Here is a 7,705-nt window from a genome sequence, read left to right on the forward strand (position 1 = left end):
CCAATTTCCCGGGCCACCACGTGACACAATTGGTAGTAATTCATTCAAATTACCCCTAATGAGTCAATATGGATAAATATCAACACAACATCGTGTTCAAATAGAAATAAATTTCTACCTCATACTTGGGATCAAACGCTAGCCCCTTCTAATGAAAGGCCAGGTCGAAACCAACCATGTCACGAGAGCCCATAAAAGAAATTGGAACCTGACGCTACCAGCTGTCCGAGGATTTACCTGGCGAGACATCAGTCTCTTACCAGCGAGTTTTACCCAATTTCCCGGGCCACCACGTGACACAATTGGTAGTAATTCATTCAAATTACCCCTAATGAGTCAATATGGATAAATATCAACACAACATCGTGTTCAAATAGAAATAAATTTCTACCTCATACTTGGGATCGAACGCTAGCCCCTTCTAATGAAAGGCCAGGTCGAAACCAACCATGTCACGAGAGCCCATAAAAGAAATTGGAACCTGACGCTACCAGCTGTCCGAGGATTTACCTGGCGAGACATCAGTCTCTTACCAGCGAGTTTTACCCAATTTCCCGGGCCACCACGTGACACAATTGGTAGTAATTCATTCAAATTACCCCTAATGAGTCAATATGGATAAATATCAACACAACATCGTGTTCAAATAGAAATAAATTTCTACCTCATACTTGGGATCGAACGCTAGCCCCTTCTAATGAAAGGCCAGGTCGAAACCAACCATGTCACGAGAGCCCATAAAAGAAATTGGAACCTGACGCTACCAGCTGTCCGAGGATTTACCTGGCGAGACATCAGTCTCTTACCAGCGAGTTTTACCCAATTTCCCGGGCCACCACGTGACACAATTGGTAGTAATTCATTCAAATTACCCCTAATGAGTCAATATGGATAAATATCAACACAACATCGTGTTCAAATAGAAATAAATTTCTACCTCATACTTGGGATCGAACGCTAGCCCCTTCTAATGAAAGGCCAGGTCGAAACCAACCATGTCACGAGAGCCCATAAAAGAAATTGGAACCTGACGCTACCAGCTGTCCGAGGATTTACCTGGCGAGACATCAGTCTCTTACCAGCGAGTTTTACCCAATTTCCCGGGCCACCACGTGACACAAAATCAGGTATCTGATGTATAGATAGATAATGATGATGATGATGATGATAGCCCCTAGTGCTAATGTTTTAAAGATGATTGTCATACTCCTTTCCTCACTGGGCTATTTTCCCTGTTGGGGCCCCTGGGGTTATAGCATCCTGCTTTTCCAACTAAGGTTGTAGCTTAGAAAGTAATTTTAATAATAATAATAATAATAAAAATAATAATATTGCTGACAATATCCGGAAATTAATGAAGCGATAAATTACGAAAAAAGGAAGACAACTCTAAACTTAAAAATATATGTGTGACAGCAAGTTGTCTCTAGTACAACAACTATATACACAATAATAACAACAACAACAACAACAACAACAATAATAATAATAATGATAATGATACTACTACTACTACTACTACTACTACTACTGCTACTACAACTACTACTACTACTACTACTACTACTACTAATAATAATAATAATAATGAGAGAAACTAATAAAGAAGTGTAAACGATAAGTGAGCAAAGTATATTTCCGTATTACAAGCAAACATACATTGAAATCTAACAAATGTCTTAAATAAGAATGATGAATTATCATAGTTTTCGAATAATAAGAGAAAAATATTAACAGTGTACATCTTCATTCTAAAGGCGGGTTTACGCGGTCGAACGGTTCGTCGAACGCGGTTCGACTGACAAGTGTTTGAAGTGATGTTCGAACGTGTGAACGGGGTATTTGGTTGTCGAACAGGTTCGACAGACAAGTGTTTGAGGTGATGTTCGAACGTGTGAACTAAGTATTTGGTTGTCGAACACGTTCGACAGACAAGTATTTGAAGTTATGTTCGAACGTGTGAACTCAGTATTTAGTTGTCGAACAGGTTCGACAGACAAGTGTTTGAAGTGATGTTCAAACGTGTGAACGGGGTATTTGGTTGTCGAACAGGTTCAACTGACAAGTGTTTGAAGTGATGTTCGAACGTGTGAACGGGGTATTTGGTTGTCGAACAGGTTCGACAGACAAGTGTTTGTTGAAGTAATGTTCGAACGTGTGAACTCAGTATTTGGTTGTCGAACGGTTCGTCGAACGAGGTACGACAGACAAGTGTTTGAAGTGATGTTTGAACGGGTGAACGGTTCATTTGGTTTACGAACGGTTCGTCGAACGAGGTACGACAGACAAGTGTTTGAAGTGATGTTCGAACGTGTGAACGGGGTATTCGGTTGTCGAACACGTTCGTCGAACGGCTCGAAGAAAGTCTGTTCTCGCCTTTCTTTTGTGGGCGGGGCTTAATTGTCCACAAACCTTATGCATTTGCGACAGACTCAACTTCATCGAACCGTGTGACAAGCTGGTTTGACAACCCAGTTCGACCGTGTAAACCCCGCTTAAGATTTATTCGTAAAAATCAAAACAATCGCTTAAATCTTCCCACACAACAATACTCACCAATGTCTATAAACCTTTATGATATTTAATCATTTTCGTTATCACTAACTTTTTAAATCAACATTAGGATGTTTTTTTCTATCAATGCCTACGAACCAATGTAACCAACACTTATGAAACATTGTTCATTGTATAACAACTCTTACAACAAGATTAATTCATCCAAAAATAATCAATCCAGACTTATAAACAGTTTAAATGAAATTAAACCCCCACTTAATTCATCGCCCTACTATCTTGGCATTTCCTCATTCGACGGAGTTTTCGAAACAACCTTCTAAAGGTCTGAAGGAACATGATTTAGAGGATAAAGCAGAAGACTGACATGAAATATACCGCATTTACTGCCTCGCATCTAGGTCAAGCAGGAACTGGGATTATTGGCAAACGTTGCAATATATTTGGAAATTCCACCCGGAGAAAATTATCTCTGTTTTTCTTATTGGTAAAATGTTTTAGACATGGACATATGGTTTAAGCGTTACGATGAGACACCTAATCGAAATTGGGGACGAAGGTGGGCGGAAGTCGGTCCTTAACCGCAGTGCATAATGGGTCGCATTTAGACGGCGAATTTGAACTTAGTTTATAGATACGAGCAGGTAAATTCATTGGAAAACTTCAAGCTTTACGTATATACACATATATTATATATAACGCAGCAACAACAACAACAACATATTAAGCCGTTTCTAGTCCGCTGCAGGACAAAAACTTCAGATATATCCTCTTATATATATATATATATATATATATATATATATATATATATATATCATATACATATATATATATATATATATATATTATATTCATATATATATATATATATATTTATATATATATATATATTTACATATATATAAATATATATATTTATATATATATGTATATATATATATATATATATATATATATATATATATATATATGTATATATATATATATATATATATATATATATATATATATGTATATATATATACATATATTGATTAGAATTTGAAAGTACAAAGTTTTCTGATTTTGTATGTTTCATTCGCACATCCGAAATTAGTGTTAAATTGTGGAATAAATTGCGGCGTTTTGAACTGTAAAGTAAATTTGTTGTTTGTAAGATAGAATATAGCTCAATCTGTGAATAAAAGATGAAAGAGACATTTTAGATAATGTACTTTCAGCAAGGTTTCTTACTTACAATTATACCTACAGTATATTAAACAGTAGGCAGAGTGTTTGAAGAAAACTTTGAACTATATGTGAAACTTTAATTTTGTTAAATGCGTTAAAAAAGAAACTATTAATCTGCAGTAAAAAAAAAAAAAAAATAATTCTTATATAATTTTAATCTCAGTAAACGAATTTGATTTATTTCTACAAGTATTTCCTCTAGAATAAAACATCCTTTCTGTTGCAAGAATTTAATGGCAAATATATATTTACCGAGATATTGGAACTTTTATTTGATCAAATATATGTCCATATTAATTACAAATTATCTATTAAATAATTTTTGTCGTAAATAAGCGAATTAAGTAAGGACCTATCCCTCCCCATATAAATATTAATTCAGAATGGATAGGCAGAAAGATTTACAAGGAAATGCACTGAACGTTACGAAAATCTCTATAATCAACACTGTTGAATATAGGGCTATATGCTAACCCAACCTTACCTACAATGCCGAGGCCTACAGTATCTCTTCTCTTGTAGTTTATCTATTTCTTAATTTCCTTTCCTCATTGGGCTATTTATCATTATTTGGAGCCGTTCGGCATATAGCATCCTTCTTTTCCAACTAGGGTCGTTGCTTAGCTATAGTGGCTTCAAAGATTCCTGGCGAAATAAGACCCACCCCCTGATGACGTCATAGCCAATCAAGATGTCTCCCACGTTAGCAGAGGTCACAATACAACCCCTTACAAATTTCAAACTATACTAACTTATAATTACTTTAAGGGGATGTGTTGTGACCCGCTGTTAATGCGGGAGATAACATGACTGGCTATGACGTCATAATGGGGTGTGGCTTATTTCACCCGGAATCTCTGCGACGATTAAAACAACAACAACAACAACAACAATGATAATAATAACAATAATAATACTAATAATAATAATAATAATAATAATAATAATAATAATAATAATAATAATAATAATCTAACCTACGGTATGTATAGGCCTTCAAATTCTTCCATTTAGGCCCACCACTAACCTTAATATTTGGTGGACGGTGAACGCCGTAATTACGAAAAAGTCAAATCTAGCATATTATATCAGCTAAATATTAACAATCTCTCGAAAACTATAAATTTCCGACGAAATTCATCAAATGAAATATATTCATTTCAAGATGTAAAGCTCGTTTGGGTTATCAAGATACGTTTTCTATTTCTGATTAAAACTTTCACCCAAAAACAAGTTTCTGAATTTTGCCCTTCATTTTCATATTTCTTATTAGTTCATAGTTATGTATTGATAATAATAGCTCTGCTTTCCGCGTCACTCTCAGATTTCAAATGTTGTGAGACAATTATCAAAACCTATTTTGTTAATAATTTATTAATCAAATTAAAAGCCATAATACTACAAGTATTTTGATCATTTTACAGTATGTAATGTTTTATATTAAAAAAAAAGACAGCAGTAATATATGTATCATAATATATATATGTATATATCTAAATATGTGTATTAATATATATATATATATATATATATATATAGAGAGAGAGAGAGAGAGAGAGAGAGAGAGAGAGAGAGAGAGAGAGAGAGTTGTTTACATTAAGAGTATTTATTGATTCACAGAATATACCTAACATTCATTTTCCCATTCTCTTCCAAAAACAGTCAGGGCATCGCCATGCAAGACCAACTTCGTGAACCAGCTCACCAAAAGTCAAGAGGCAACGCACCCACGTGATACAACAGAGCATGTCGCAAATACTGTACATTTGGCCGGCCTTACTATCTGGGAAATCGAATCCACTCTTGAAACTATTAAAAGCCTACATCCTTCATCAAGCCAAAAAGAAGCAAGAGGAATATCATCCTAATCAAGTAGAACAACATGCGTTTGAAGTTGCCATGTTACTGTCTACATTCAGAAGACTTAATTGGGCCTGGATTTCGATAAATTTCGGATGTCATCGAGTTTTTATTACTGCAATTTGAATGGGAAATCTAGCTTTTGTCTATCAACTAAAATTGCTATTCATCCCGGCAAGAGATATTAATGATATATTCCATGATTCATAAGTATTTCATGCATCTTTGAGCCCTATAACAATTAAAAAGAAAAGACCAGCGAGTGAATTCAATCTTTTAAAAAATCATGATTCAGTTCAAATTCAACCTACAGAAATCTTCACCATTCTGAAGCTGAACAGAAAAATTGAAAAATAGAAAAATAGAAAAATACCAATTCATTTATCTCCAATAAAAATCCTGATGTATTCATATGTAAAAAAAAAAAAAAGAAAAAAAAATCAGGTACATCTGCGGTTCTTCAAACACTGAAAATCCCTTATTTTTAGAGATATATTTCTAAACGTTTCTTCAGTAGTAGGCTATACGCTTTGACGTCCAAACTCCCAAAAGGGAATCCAACCCTTGGATATCACGAGCAATATTTCACGTTTCGAGGATTTCGAAGGAAGCTACGAAGGATATATTTTATGAGTCCCTAAAGGCAGGTCCTCCAAGTGCGAGCGTACGTATGCCTGAGAGAGAGAGAGAGAGAGAGAGAGAGAGAGAGAGAGAGAGAGAGAGTGAGAGAGAGAGAGAGAGAGAGAGAGAGAGAGAAATGAGAAAAAAGGAGAGAGAAATAGAATAAAAAGAGATAAGGAGAGAGAGAGAGAGAGAGAGAGAGAGAGAGAGAGAGAGAGAGAAAAAAGAGAAGAGAAAGAGAAAAAGGAGAGAGAAAAAAGAAAAATAGAATTAAAAGAAAAAAGGAGAGAGAGAGAGAGAGAGAGAGAGAGAGAGAGAGAGAGAGAGAGATCCTTCTCCCTAGCTCCTACAGGATCGGGTTTCATGAACGTGATCGAGGGGAATTATATTCTTCTGGCGATGAAAAAAAAAAGCGATAAAAAAAAGAGGACCAAAGTAGAAACTTCTGGTTGAATAAGACACGTTTATGCACAGTGAAGAATAGCATACAATGTGAATCTTTTAAATGTTAAAGAAACAGAAAAAAGGTTGTATGATTAAAAAAAGTCTATATCTTGTGTTTTTAACATTAAAACAAGGATATGGTGGTTTTATGAAAGATATGAAATCTATGTTGTAATAAAAAAAGTCTATACATTGTGTTCGTAACATTAAAACAAGGATATGGTGGTTTTATGAAATTTATGAAATTCGAGAAAAAAGTGCAGAACACTACACCTGATCTCTGAAACCGTTGATAGAATACAATACAATGCAATACAATAACGATGTATCGAGAATTAATAAAAAAAAAAGAAAAGTCAACTGCTGGTCTTATGAAATTTATGAAATTCGAGTGAAAATAACAAAACACAACTGATCTCTGAAGCCGATGACACAATACAATACGATTTTCGAGAATTTATTTAAAAAAGTATAAAAATGACAGAAATTTTAGTCTTCTCTAACTGTTTTAAACGTTACAGACGCTGTCTGAGCAATGATCTGACAGTTATTTTAGTCTTCTGAATGTGTTTGTCAACTCGGCTTTCCACAAAGGAATAGTTAGTAATAAATAAATCCTCTCTGATACCGAAGGTAAATATTAAAAGAAAAAGTTTTTCTAACTAACATCAGGCAATTATTCTAAAAACAGTAATGGCAATGAAAATCAGTTTAATATTGCCGTTAATTGTTACTTTCCATAATCATCTTTAAATGTTAATACATGCGCATGCGTGATGTTATAAAGTGGTGAAGTGCAGAATAACGTTGAACGATATAACGAAATGTAGGAATCCTCAAACTAGAAAACGTCATGATAATTGAAACTCTACGGAAGATCAAAAACATTAATTCCCAACTGAATGATGGGAGCGTAAGTGTGCTTCAGTGACAAACTCTGTTTTAACAGTTGATTTAGAGTTTTATGGTTTATATATTCAGAACATGACTTGAGACTCAGACCTGGATAAGGGACTGAACTTCAACAAGTGGT

At 34.5% G+C, this 7,705-nt stretch overlaps 1 protein-coding gene across 1 annotated transcript in view; it reads left to right on the forward strand.

Annotated features, from left to right (window-relative positions):
• LOC137625926 (forkhead box protein E1-like) overlaps positions 1 to 6,341 on the forward strand; it is a 186,024-nt gene extending 179,683 nt beyond the window's left edge. Inside the window, exon 12 of the mRNA XM_068356939.1 lies at positions 5,410 to 6,341. The gene's annotated coding sequence lies outside the window, so the exon portion shown is untranslated. The remainder of the gene's footprint in view (positions 1 to 5,409) is intronic.
• Positions 6,342 to 7,705: the final 1,364 nt, after the last annotated feature.

The sequence above is a fragment of the Palaemon carinicauda genome, chromosome 33 (assembly GCF_036898095.1).
Source record: "Palaemon carinicauda isolate YSFRI2023 chromosome 33, ASM3689809v2, whole genome shotgun sequence".
Taxonomy (NCBI): Eukaryota; Metazoa; Arthropoda; class Malacostraca; order Decapoda; family Palaemonidae; genus Palaemon; species Palaemon carinicauda.